The following is a 13,975-nucleotide window of genomic DNA, read 5'->3' on the forward strand; positions in this document are numbered from 1 at the left end:
GGACAAGGACAGAGAGGACAAAGAAGGAGTTTCTCCAATGGCCCCATTATCCACAAGCAGATTTTCTTCCAAGCTTTTCAGCTTATCTATTGTATCGCAGGCCTCATGCATTTTTCACAAGTCTTTTAGAATTAACCAAACAAATTGCTGGAAGGGTGAGCGCCCTGTACTGTTTCATCACCACTCAGAAGAAGAAAGACCCAAACCGTCTCCATGGCAAATGGTAAACACATGTTCCGTTAGAGGGTCTGCCTCGTAACACCTAGAAAGGGATCCTGGGTGTACAAGGGAGAGCCTGGCTTTAAGCGGCTAAAGAGGGGGAAATGCAGAAAGAGACAGCCGGGGTCAGCAGGGCCTCAAGGAGGTGCAGAGACCACCGACAAAGGGGCACAGACCAGCTAGATGCCCTCTGAGGCTCACGGGATGATGATGCCAAGAGGGGTCCTGGGCCCTCTGCTGGGCTGGGGGGAAGTCAAGGTTTCCCCGCTGAGAATCTGAGCCAAATGAGAGGACCGAGATGACCATCAGAGATACTATTTCCTCTGTAGTCCATTTATGGCCAGGAAACAGGGAAACGGGAAGCAGGGAGCGAATCGCAAGGATCTGCTCTCATCTAATAGAAAATGCAGGTGGAATTTCCAAGTTCAAATCCTGCCTCTGCCACTTTTATGCCTGTGAAGAAGAAACTAAGATTAATCTCTGGGATTTCATTTTCTTGTGTGCAAATGTGCATTTTGAATAAAACCTATCTCAGGGAGCTGCTGTGGACAAGAAGGTGATGACAGATAAGAGCTGGAAGATATCCAAACAAAAAGGATTCTCATGATTCTGCAACACATGGACTTGCAGGGCCCAACCTGACCCGGGGTCTCTGAACTCATTACACCCTGCCCCATCCAGCAGGTAGCGGGGTAGGCTAGCTCTGCACTCGGGACAAGCAACCCGGCGGCTCTGCCCCCGGTTGGCCCTGCTGACACCTGGAGCATGACACGATCCCCCGCCACGGCAGCCCAGGCTGTAGGGAGGGACCCTCTGTGGATGGCTCAGGTCCAGACAGAGCCCACGGTGCCAGCTGCAGCCAGCCAGCCTGTTCCTTACAGGGAAGCAGGAGAGGCACCTGCCCCTGGGATGCTCAGGAGGTAATGGGGCTCTGGCCCACTCCCCCAAAACAGTGCAGGTCTCTTTTTCAGAAGGTAGTGATTCATTTTTTAGAGATGTGTACTAAAACGATTTATAGATTAAATATGATGTCTGAAATTTGCTTCCAAATGACCAGGCGCGGTGGGTGGGGAGGGAACCAGGTGAGGCACAGCTGAAAGGAGAGAGGCTACCAGCTACTAACTGGTGAAGCTGGGTGATGGCACAGGGTGCACTGCAGCATCTTCCCAAGCATTTAAAAATTTTCCAAAGCAAAAAGTCTGCGGGAAAATGGGGGGAGTGGGGGAAGTAACGAGGTCCTCTCTTTTTTCAAATCCCTGCATCCCCAGCTTTCCAGAAACTAGTTCAAACATCAACACTGTCTTTCAGGAAGGAGCCAGAGGCAGCCACCCAGATAGGAAACACGATGAGAGATTAATCATGGTAAGGATGATAATAAATAATAGCTAGCAAGCAATCATAACTGATAATAATTTAAAATAATAACAGCTACTATATACCCAGGACTGGCTACATGCACACCACTGGATAAAGCAGTCTGCAAGCCCCATTTCTTTCAATATAAAAATCCTATGAAGTAAGAGCTGAAACTATAAATCTCTCAGAAGAACATACTAGTGTAAATCTTCATGAACTTGGATTAGACTATGGCTTCTTAGATGTAATACCACAGGGTGTGGGAAGCCCCGTCTCCTCTCTGGGCCTCAGCATCCTCCTCTGCCAAGTGAAGGTCAAGACGGGGAAGACATTACACGTAGAGGCGCCAAGGCTGCCAGACCTAGGGTAAAACCTCGCCTTCCCCACTTACAGCAGTGGGCCTCTGTAAGCCTCAGTCCTCATCTGTCCACAACTCGGTCAGGCAGGTCTAGAATAGGAAACAGAGGACTGAAGCCTGGGACCAGCAGTTGGAGGAGAATGAAGAGGCTGGGAGCTGCCCAGACCTCCCACGAACGAGCAGAGTGTCCTCCTGGGTCTCTGGGTGGCCAGTTATTTGACAGATGGCTTCCTGGGTAGTCATATCCCAGCAGACACTTATGCAAGCACCACAGCGGGAGTGAGCCTGACCCTGCTGTCCTCAGGGAGCTCTCAGTCTCCACTGGAAGCAGGGCAGGGAACAGCACGGTGAATGCGGAAAAATGAGTGCAGGCAGGGCTGGGCCAGCTAAGGGCCAGTTCCCCCTGCAAGCATTCATTAACCTGCAGGCTGGAGGGAGGGGCAGAGAAACTTTTTAAGAAAATTTCAGAAAAATCCCGCTGGCCAGGATTAGTCAGGGGATGGAGATGGGGCAGGCTGGATGATGCCACTCATGGAACAGGGATTTGAGAGCACCCAGTTCGTTGGAGAAAGTCCATCTCCTGGTTTGGTAACCAATCTTCTTCCCTCTAGTGGCCCTACCTCGGGAAGAGATGTGATGTGGGAGGACAGGAGAGGGAGCTCCCTGCCCAAGGACGAGGAAGAAGAGGGGAAGGGCAGGGTGGAGTCAGGTGGGGCTGGGTCAGGTGAGGCTGGGTCAGGCGGGGCCAGGCTGGCCAGAGCTGGGCAGGGCTGGGCCGGGCTGGGCTCGGGGAGCAGCCCCGCTCTACTGCTTAATCTGGTGCTAGGTACATGGTGTCTCGGGTTTGCAAAATTCATCAAGCTACTCTGTGTGTATTATACTTCAATTAAAAAAAAAAAAACAGTAATACAAGCAAGCATGGACTCAACAGCAAGGCCCTGGACTGCAGGCCCTGCTCTGCAGTGTGGCCTGCCCTGCACTTATCCTGTCTGGAACTCCAGCCTTCCACTGAGAATGGATCAAAAACGGAAAAGGGGGCCCGATTCCACCACGCCTCCCACAGCAGCCATCACCACTGACCACAGCGGCGATCACTTGGGAATTACAACAACCTTTGTGCTAACCCCAGTGGGACTTCAGGCTCCTGATTATCACGTGGTTCTAGAAGTAGATAAGAGTTGGCACTCAAGATGAATCCCACAGCCCACGCACAGAAGAAAGTCTCCAGACAGATCCTAGGATCCCACAAGTCAGGGTCTATGTGTTCCAGTTAACACTCAGCCACCAAAACGCACTCTCGGGAAGAACTGAAATGACTCTCTTGTGGCTGTTAAAAATTACTCATGGGGGCTTTTACGGTTAAGGAAGTGACCTTGGATTTACTCAGCATAATCTCATTCCTTCCGGCTTTTCCTGAGAGCATGGCCCAAGCCCAGACCATCTAGCTGATGGCCACAAAGCCTGGCTTTTTAACTAGGTCCTTCCACACCAAGTGGTGAAAGGGTGAAAGGAAGCAGGAAGCTGCTAGCCCCTGAAGTCTTGATGCCACGATAGAGGTCCTGGCAAGATTCTAGGATGTGTTATTATTATTGATAATTACAGTAATAAATGGTGAATGACAGCAGCTAACTTCTCCTAAACATCCACCAAGTGGAGGACAATGTCTTGCAGGAACTGACATGTTTATTCCTCACAACCCTGGAGTAGGTCGTATGTGCGACCCCATTTGACAGACAGAGAAACTGAGGTTCAGAGAACCTCAATACCTTGACCAGGCTCTCTCAGCTAGGAAGTAGCCAGGATGGGACCTGAATCCATGCCATCTGGTTCCAGAGCCTGCTGATCAGTGAAATGAGGCGTGGCAAACCTGGGTAAATGAAAAGCACCTCAATTCTAGCTACAGCCTGTATCGCTCAGGTTCATTCTTTAAAAAATTTTTTTTTTAATTTTCCATTATTTATTTATTTACATAAAACAAAAAAGAATGGGCACTTTTATATGACCACACAGTTACTGCGTGGAGATGTGGAACCTCTCCTTCAACATCAAGTCACGATGGTTTAGTGGAATGAAAACTATACCAGGAATCAAGAGGCCCAGGATCTTAGACTCCTGGCGTCACTAAATAATTTTGTGACTTGAAGAAAATTTACCACAATTTCTCAGATCTAAAAATCTAAAAATATTCTTTTAAAATTTATGTTGAACGAAAAAATTAGTCTTTCTCATGTTCTGCCAACCCAAGCCTAGGCCTTTAGCCTGGTGGTTCAGCCTGGGAGACCAGGCACACTGCATCTGGGGTCAGCACAAGGAAAAGCCAAAAAGAGGGCACACAGAGCTTGCCACAGCCTTTCCAAAGGCAGAGTCATCGACGGTCAGGCCTGGCAAGACCTAAGGGTCCCAGTCCATCTCTTCAGAAAGGAGAAAGGAAGCAGAACTGAGCCCAGGGTCACACAGTGGAGTGGTGGAGCTGCCACTGTGGCCCCCTCTGCTCCTCCTACCACCCAGGGTCTGCCCTTGTTTGCTCTTCTCCCCAAAGACCCCCGAGGGGCCACCACACTGGGCCAGAGTCTGCATCATCGCCAACCCCGGATTAACACAAACTCATACAACTAAAGACAGATGCTTCTCAGGAGAGCATACAATGGCACAGCTGGATGCTGCAGTGCACAGTGGCCTCTGCGAGGAGGATTCGCCAGCACCGAGGGATGATCGGGGCAGGGCTGCAGTGGACACTGCTGAGTGAAGAAATGTGTCCTGAGAAGGGAGGACTAATACTACAGCAGTGTCACCAGCAATCACACAGGATGCTTCTGTAGAAAGTGAGATCTGTCACTGGAAGGGCAGTTCCAGGTGAGGACGAGGTCAAGAGGCAGGCTGAGCAACGCTTTCTGGGAGGACAACTAATGAATCCTCTGGGCAGACCACTGAAGCTGTGAAATCAGCTGAGGCCAGGACCAAATGTCCCCCAGGCAAAGCCTTCCTGGCACCACCCAGAATACCTGCTTGTTTTTCAGAGCTTACAGAAGAGCACATACCATACACAGTCCTGAAAAATCAACACCAGACCAGGGTGCCTTGATGTAACACAACTTGCTAGGTGGCCAGTCGTGGCCCTAACTAAACCACAGCACCCATGGCTGTTTAAGAACCACAGGCCAAGGGTCTGAAGAGGCAGCCAGGTCTGGTATAGGGCTGGTCTCGAGATCCGTGCAGCTAAACTTTAGGAGTAGGCTCCCAAGAGTCAAGAGAGAAGGCTGTAGCAGCGCCCGGCACATACCTGTGGCAAGTCCAGTCATATAGGGTGCCATGTGCAATCTACTAAGTTGTATAGTGTGCAACCTGTGCAGCAGTCCCTAGGAGTCAGCCAAATCTTTTGCCTTCTAGTCACTGGCAGACCACCTCTTTCAGCCCAGCCGCACCTGAGCAGTCCCAATCCTAGCGCAAGGACCTTGAGGCACTGTGAAAGTCGAGGCAAAGGCAGGGCCTAGAAATCTGGGTTCAAGTCCTAGAATCACTGTTAACCTTATGTGTGCTTCTTCAGGAAGCCATTTAAATTATTTGTATCTCAGTTTTCTCTTTTATAAAATGAGAGAATAAAATGTTTATCACATCTTTTCTGACTCAAGTTCTAGGATTCCTTGATTCTGTGATGTGATCAACAAAAAAGACCTTCAAGCCCTGAATGGAGCCAGACTATGACACGGGAGCCCAGGGACTGCGGCCCTCAAGCATACACACAGCACAGTGACTGCACAGGCCCCAACCCTGGAGGAGGGGTGAGACTCAGCAGAGGGAAGAAGGCGAGCAGGACGGGCACACGAGTGACACCCAGATGATGGCTCCATGTCGGGGACAGACGCCCACTCACTAGTTCAACCACGCCTGTTCGTACCCTGAGACTGTCCCTCTGTGCAGTCACCAAGATGACTCTCTCCCGCACAGACTCAGCCTGGCCTGCCGACAGCATCTCCTCACCTACCACTACTCCTAGCTTCCTGAGTCAGCTCCTTGGGAGAGCTGTGCTCCCCACCAGCACACGCCCTGGTCTTCATTAACCTCATCTGTATTCCAAAGAGACCTCCAGAGTCTGAGCACTCAGCCTGAGGCCTCACAGACAGCCTGAGACCAGGGAGAGTGAGAGCTCCTAGGAGGGAGGGAGTGAGTGAGAGTGTGCGTGTGTCTGTGTATGTGTGTGTCTGTGTGTGTATGGGGAGAGGGAGTCACCGCTTCAGCCACATCCCATCCACCCTCACTGGGGGCTCCTAAGTGGGCAGAGAAGTGGGGGTGAGCGGTGATAACAGAGTAGGGGAGTGTTGCCACATGGGGGAACTAACCTAGCCCGGGGCAGTGGGTAGGGGGGTTTCCAGAAGCCAGTGATGCTGAGCTACAAAGGGCCACAGGCCTGGGCCACAAGGAGAAAAGATATTCCAAGCAGAGGGGACAGTAAAAGAAGAGACATGGGGTGAGGGAGCCCGGCGTGGCTGGGTGGATGTAGGTCTCAAAGGGGAGGTTATGTGAAGACGGGGGAGAGACAGCTGGAGATAGACCGGCCAAGGAGTTTGGACTTGATCCTAAAGCAACAGTGTCCTGAGCTGGGGAGTGAGAAGCCAGCTTTGAGTTATGTGGTGACCAGCCCAGCAGGGTGCAAGGCCAAGGGGCTGAGCCTGGAATAGATGAGGCCTGGGCAGCGTGTCAGACACAGTGCTGGCCTCAGAGGCACGTGCGCCGGACTTCGCCGTACAGGATGGAGATGCTGCCTGACCTTTGGCACAATATTGTGTCTATGATTTGGCAGAGCTGGTGAAAGGAAAATTACAATGCAATTTGCTCCTCTGCCTACTTTGCTCTTCAGACCCTTTATTTAAACCCACGAGCTCAGGCTGGGGTGGTCAGGCCCTCACAGTACAGGAAGTATGGGGGAGAAAGGTAGGGTGGGCACACTTGCACCAGACAGGAGCGAGGTGGCCAGGTTCAAGGTCCAAGCAGACAGGCTGTGTGAGCCTGACACAGACCCGGAGTGCCCTGAGTGCCCAGCAGAAAAAACAACTAGATGAAGGGGTGACTGCTAGGGCCTCGGCATTCTCTGACACTCTGAGACTCCGTGCCACTTTAAACTGATTACAAACACCTCTCAAAGTGGTGGGATATAGGCCAGCACTTGCTGGGTGGGCGTGTTATTGGCACAACTTCTATGGAGAGAAATTAGGCAACAGCCAAAATTAAGGACACATAAACTCAGCAATTCCTACTGCTAGGCACTCACCCCACACAACTCCCCACATGTGTACACAGATATGCATGAACAAGGATATTTAATCACTGCTGCATGTTTCTAAAACATATCAGAAATGTCCTAAGTGTCTATCAGTATAGAACTGGTTAAGAAACGGATTTAAGCCTATTTAATGGAAAACAATGCAGCCATTAAAAAGAAAATGGCAGCCTGATGGAAGGACTGATTCAAAGTCAATTCCAAGGTCTATCATACAGAACAACGGCTTTGTGTGGCAACAGGAAGAGCACCTTTATTCGTGGACACGGAGCTCCCCTGGAAAGGTTCCAGGCTGCTGGAACCACCAGGACCCAAGATGGGAACTGGCCCGCTGGGCAGCAGAGGCGGGAAAAGACTCCTTGAATTCGTCGCATGTGCACGTATTACCTACTGTCGAAATAAGCAGGACTGCGGAGAGCCAGGCAGAGACGGCAGAGGAAAAGCCACACCTACAGAATCCACCGGGATCAGTCCACGAACAGAGGGGTAAGATTCACTGTCCTGGGGGCAGCAGGTGGGAGAGACACTGGAGCTTTCGAGAAGAGCAGGGGAAGCTGCCTTGGAGCAGAATGCCAGCAACAACTCCCCCCTCTCCCTGTCCCTGCTGGTGACAAAAGTCACAGAACAAGGGGTTCAGAAAGGACAACAGGAAGTTGGAGCACCCAGGCCCCGGGCTCCAGGATGAACTGTATGTGACTTGCACCAGGTCGGGGGAGGGGAGAGGTGAGCAGAGAGAGTGACTGTGGGGGCAGGGCTGAGCATCCTCCAGGTCACAGGCACCCCCATCCCGAGGGCGGATGCCACCCCCAACCGGACCACCATCTTCCCAGTGTCACGCCCCTCGCTCAGCCATCTGGGAGAGAAAACCACGGTCCTTACGGGGAAGACAGTTGTTCAGATGTGACAGAAAGTCCGTGAAGAAATGTTATCCCATTGAAGTACAACCTGGAATGCTGAGGAGGACAGGGCTGGAAGGAAACGGAGCACTTTACCAAGAGAGACAACAAACACCTTTTCCTTCTTCCCAGGCCCCTCACTGGAACAATAGCTCCCTTTCTGTCCCCAGATTTTAGCACCAAACTTATAAGCATTCTCCATCTCCTGTCAGCAGGAGGTTGGCACAGTGCCCGGCCAGGCAGTTCACCTGACAAATGTCACATGCCCTGTCCCGGTGCCAGGGCACTAATCAGGTCCTGGAGCAAACGGAGAGAGACCGCAGCCTGCAGCCACACACCCCGCCAGGACTGGGGAGGGACCCGCAGGGCTGGGTGCCGGCCAGGAGACGGCATCGCCTCACAGGCTGACACTGGAGCAGGACAGGCTGGCATTTCCACTCAGGGGTCACTGGCGTGGCCGGAGTGGGTCTCCGGCCCACGCATCACAGCTGACAGCTGAGCAGAGAGCACCAGAAAAGGGGTCACTGGTCCCAGGAGCTCGGTTCCCCCCCAAGCTCAGCAGCTACACCTTCACTCCTTAAGCACCTGTCTTAACCCTGCACGCCTTCTCCACACACCTGTTCAGGTGAGCCTGCAGAGCAGCCCCTGCCCTTGGGCCACATCTCAGGATCCAGGCCACAGGCCTGCTCTGCCTCACCCTACCTGGGCCCACAGCCCTCCAGCCGGAGTCTGACCCTCAGTCTCCCAAGGCCCCCAGGGTTCCTCCACCTGCCTTGCTGGGTGTGCAAGCCGAAAGCCAGAACTCGGGGTGCCCGCCCTGCTATCGGCAGGGAGCGAGGCAGAGCAGTGTGCCACTGACCTCTGGGGCCAGGAGTCACTCAGGCCCAGGGAAGCCTGGGCCCCTCACCTCTGCACTCGGCCACCCAGCCTTCCCAGCTTCTGGTTGCAGAACAGAGACAGCTACTGCTGCCAGCTGTGACCCTGGCAATGACCCCTGGTGCTGCAGAAGACAGTCTGACCTCCTGCCACACACCTCAGCCAGCTCTCTTCTAAGCGGGGGCCATCACATGCTCGGTTTGCACCCTCCCAGCCGCTGTGCTGGGCTGCACCAGCTCATTCCAGGTCCTCGGGCCTCTGCGCCCATCCCCCCGAGGGGCCTGGGAGGACAAAACACCCTCGGTCTGCTCCACTGTCTCCCCCAGCTTACCAGGCCTTTTAGGCTCAGAGCAAATGTTACCTCCTCAGAGAGGCTACAGGATGAGGTGATAAGAACCTCCCGCTATCACGGCCTTGATTTTTCTTCTTCCCAGAACTTACCATAATCAGAGACTATGTTACTTTTCAACCCTGCCTCTCCTGTACTGACACACTCACTCTCTCTCTCTCTTTCTCTCTCTCACACACACACACACACACACACACACACATGAATACAACTCCGTGGGGACAGGGGCTGCATCCACTTGATCAGTCTTATTTTTTGTACTTGCAGTGTTTCTTAGGATTCCGTGAACACAGTAAGTGCTCAATTAAGATTTGATAAATGAATAATAGTTACTTGATGAGATCTCATGGATCAATGGAGAAACTGAGAGACATGGGCCAAGTCAGGGGCTAGAAGCCCGAGGGTGTGTGAGGCCTGAGGCAGGAAGCACGGACCCCTGCCAGCATGGGAGGGACTCAGAGAAGGTCCTCGTGCCTCACTCCATCCGTCCCCAGAGGACAAGGTCAGCAGAGGCCCAGCAGTGGCTCCCCTGAGCAGCTTTCCTCTGGCTGGTGAGAGGCTTTGTGACTTAATACACAAAGTTGGAAGAAGCCACACAGGCCTGTATCGTGGGCACACAGATCACACAGGGGGCGCAGAAGTCACGGCCCCCAGTGGGCCAGGAGGAGAATGGAAGAGGGTGACCTTCCTCCTGCGGGTGCTCCTGAAATGAAGAACCCAGGAACCTACGAACCTCTTGGCTGGGGTCCTGATCTCCAAAACCCAGGTCCTGGTACCCAATGAGGCTCAGTGACCACACTATGAAAATGGGAATGGCTTTACTGACCCACGGAAGCTCTCAGAGCCTCTGTGCTCTGAGAAATGCAGCGGGTCTCACCCCCAGAGGACGCTCAGCGATGTCTGGGACGTTCCTGGTTGTCACAACTGAGGGTTGTGTGGCTGGCATCTGGTGGGTCAAGGCCAGGGATGCTGCTAAACGTCCTCAGTGCACAGGATGGTCCCCAGAGTGGGAACTGCCCAGCCCACATGTCCTCCATGCTGAGGCTAAGGACCCAAAGTAACCTGTGCACAAAAGCTCTTTCTACAACATTTGCAAAATGTATTATGAGCAAACGTTAGTACTTCTAAAAGCCAGCATCCCTCAGCCTTGTGCTGTGAAAACACTGACTGTCCACACACATACGGGGGACCCTGGCCAGCGTGCTGGGTGAGCTCAGGCTTCTGGTCCCTCCCAGCACACCACCTGGCGCTGTACAAAGTCCAGCTCTGCTCCGGGCAGGTAACAGGGTCATAAAGTTACGGATCTTCCTGGAGGGCGGGCCTCCCCTTCCACAGGGAAAGACCCTGCAGACGGTTAATGGCCCTAAATAGCACCAACCTCCCTGAGGCAAAAAGAGCAATTCACAGCCACTGCCTGCCTGGTCCAGCCTGGGCGCACAATGGGCAGATTGTGTGGCTCCCTCCGCCAGGGAGGAGTGGCCTCATGACCCAGGGCAGCAGTCATGGGGAGGCTGACCTCATGGCTACCCCAGGACGGGATCTGTCCTCGGGCCAGGGCCACCAGATATGCCCAGCTCTGCCTCCCCTGGCCTCTGCTGGCCAACATTTCACCAAGTGGCATCAGCTATGTCGGAGGCAATGCTGGACAGTGCCCTCTTCCTTGAGTGACCCCTTCCTTGAGTGGGCCCTCAACCCCCCAGGGGTATGGCAGCTCCCGGCCAAAGCCCCTCTGGGGCGTATGTGAAAAGAGCACAAGCCACCTACTCACTGACTGACCACAGGCAAGTGATTTAACCTCCTTGGACCTCAGCTTCCTCACCTAAAAAATGAGGAAATAATTCCTTTTTTCCATGGATTGATATAAGTGCCAAATAAGGTCTGGGATGTGGTGTGCTCAAAGCAGAGAGGGCCCCCTGGGATGTATTTACACAGGTAGAGAGGCCTGTGCTGGGTCCCGGGAGCTGCTTGCTACTGCAGCATGGCTGAGCCCATCCTGACAGACTGGAGCAGAAGGGGCCTTGAAAGTCACCCCCTCCAACATCCTTGAACATCTCTGGAGGTAAGTGGAGCCGGCAGCTATACTGCTTCCAGCCCGTGGCCAGGCCCCAGCAGATGCCCACCTCACTCCTCGGGGATCAGCAAGCCTGGGTGCCTAGTGCTCTGAGTGCCAGACATGTGCATCCTCAGTCTTCCCACAGCCCTGGGAGGTGGAGATGACGGCTGTTCACATATTATAGATGAGGCCAAGGCCAGCCAACAAGAAGTGGTGGGGAGAGCTCTGAACCCAGGCAAGGGGCTCCTGTATCACAGCTCCTAACCACCCTGCTGTGGGCGCCCAATAGTCTGCAGTAGGAAAGAGGCAAATCTGCGGGCTCTAGACATCTGCACACAACGAACGTACAAGGAGGGCTCCAAGGAAGACCCATGATACGAGTGGTCAATAAACACACAAAAAGATGCTTGCTTATCATTAGCTGCCAGGGAAATTTTAAACCAATTCAAAACCACAAGATACCACTTCACACTCACTAAATGTGTGATGGCTAAAAGCAAAGTCACATAACAAGTACTGGCAAGGATGTGGGGAAAGGGGAACGCTGTGGGAATCTAAAATGGTACAGCTCCCAGGGAAAACAGTCCGGCTGTTCCTCAACTGACCACATGCCCCAGCAATTCCACTCGGGGGTGTGTGCCCCAGAGAAATGAAAACGTGTACGCGAATGTTTCCATCAGTGTTATTCATCATAGTCAAAAGATGGAAACCACCAAACATCCATGAGCTGACGACTGGACGAACACAATGTGGTTTCGCCATTCGCTGGAATACTATTCAGCCATAAAAAGGAATGAAGCGCTGATTCACACTTCAACGTGGATGAACCTTAAAAACGTGCTGGGTGAAAGAAACCAGTCACAAAAGGCCATGCAATGTATGATTCCATGCATATTAAAGTCCAGAACAGGGAAATTTATAGAGACAGAACGTGGTGGTTGCTTATGGTTGGAAGAGGGGTGACTTTTTGAGGTGATGAAAATGTTCTAAAACTGACCATAAGAATGGTTGCACGCACCTGTGGATACATTAAAAACTACTGGATTGTACACTTTGAAAGAGTGAATTGTTGGGGGGTAGGGTATAGCTCAAGCGGTAGAGCACATGCTTAGCATGCACGAGGTCCTGGGTTCAATTCCCAGTATGTCCACTGGAAAAAAACAAACAAATAAATAAATCTAATTATCTCCCCACCTGCAAAAAAAAAGAAAAGAAAAAAAATTTTTTAAGTAAACTTTTTTTTACAAAAGAGTAAATTGTATGATACGTGAGTTATAGCTCAATAAACCTGTTTATTTTAAACGATACGGGATAGGAGGTGAGGAGCTGGTGACTGAAGGTTGATTCAATGCTGCTTCCTTTCAGGTAAAAGGACAGCAAAGAACCAACATGTGCAAACTGTGCACCCACTGCCGACACCCGCAGCGGCGAGGAAAGCGCTCCCCTCCCCTTCATACGGCCAATCAGTTGACAGGCCCTGAGAAGCAGGGGGCATCGCCCTGCAGGCAGCTAGGCAGGCCGGGCCGGGCCGCTCAGAGGCCTGCCTGTCACCCTGAGGAAGGGGCTCTCAGGACTGCAGGGGCACTGGGATGAAGAGGGGACATTGTGGAGTCTCCAACAGCAGGAGTCCCTCTTCATCTCAGGAAGTGCCAGGTTCCAATGACTACAGTGTCCTCCCTGCTCGGAGTCACCATGCCCCGGCAGTCTCCCCTCCTAAGCAGGGCCGGTCTCGTTCCAATTAAATCTGATCTTATCACCCCCACCCCCAGCCTACAGGATCAAGTCCAAGCCCCACAGCCTGGTGTGAAAAGCCCTCTCTCCACCCTTACCATCCTGAAGTTCCCAACCCCCAGAGGCATGTCCACCTGCACCCAACGGGCAGCACCATCTGCCTCATGAGCCCTCCCAGCCGCCTCCTCCTCCTCAGCCTGCTCCCAGCTGCCCCCTGGAGCCATGTCTCCCTCCACTGACCCGCTGGGGTGCCCTGTCCCAGCCCAGCCCCCATAACGCTCTTCCACGCCACAGACACGCAGGCATGATGCCTACACACCAGGCACGGTGTGCAGCAAGGGGGACAGTAGCTGGGCTTGAAGCAGATGCAGTCCCTGCCCCTGTGGAGCTAACCCCCAGAGGGAGAGACCGGTGGTAGCAGCCAATAAAGAATTACAAACTTCCAAGCGGAAGGAAGGAAAAGCACAAGGTTATGAAGGCCTAGGATGAGGAATGTGCCCTTAGTCAGATAATCAGGGAGAGATCCCTGAGGAAGGGGCAGCAGAGCTGAGAGCAGGGGGTGGGGATGAATTTCAAATAAGGGAACGGAATGGGCAAAGGCACTGAGGTAGAAAAGAGCTCAAAGCTTGAGCAGCTGCTGCGGGAGAGCCAATGTGGGAAGGAAGGGGCAGGTGGGACCAGATGAGGCTGGGGAGGAAGGCCATGGCCAGACTGTGCAGGCCCCACAGGCCATGTCAGAGACTACAGTCTTTATTGCCACTGCAGTGACAAGGTGTGGAACAGTTTTTAGTGAGGACAAGTAGAGACCAGGTCTGTGTTTCTCCTAGCTCTTCACTCCGGGGGCTGCGGGCAGTTCCTGGTT

General features: G+C 52.9%; 1 protein-coding gene and 1 long non-coding RNA gene across 4 annotated transcripts in view; one reads left to right on the forward strand and one right to left on the reverse strand.

The window, feature by feature from the left end:
* The window catches only part of ITPK1 (inositol-tetrakisphosphate 1-kinase), a 146,901-nt gene that overhangs the window by 48,833 nt on the left and 84,093 nt on the right, over positions 1–13,975 (reverse strand). The window lies entirely within an intron of this gene.
* Positions 4,245–12,487, forward strand: LOC116664388. The gene is made up of 3 exons (XR_004320904.1): positions 4,245–4,502; positions 11,206–11,214; positions 12,476–12,487. It is a non-coding gene; the product is annotated as an uncharacterized LOC116664388 (long non-coding RNA).

Source organism: Camelus ferus, chromosome 6 (genome assembly GCF_009834535.1).
Source record: "Camelus ferus isolate YT-003-E chromosome 6, BCGSAC_Cfer_1.0, whole genome shotgun sequence".
In the NCBI taxonomy this organism is placed as follows: domain Eukaryota; kingdom Metazoa; phylum Chordata; class Mammalia; order Artiodactyla; family Camelidae; genus Camelus; species Camelus ferus.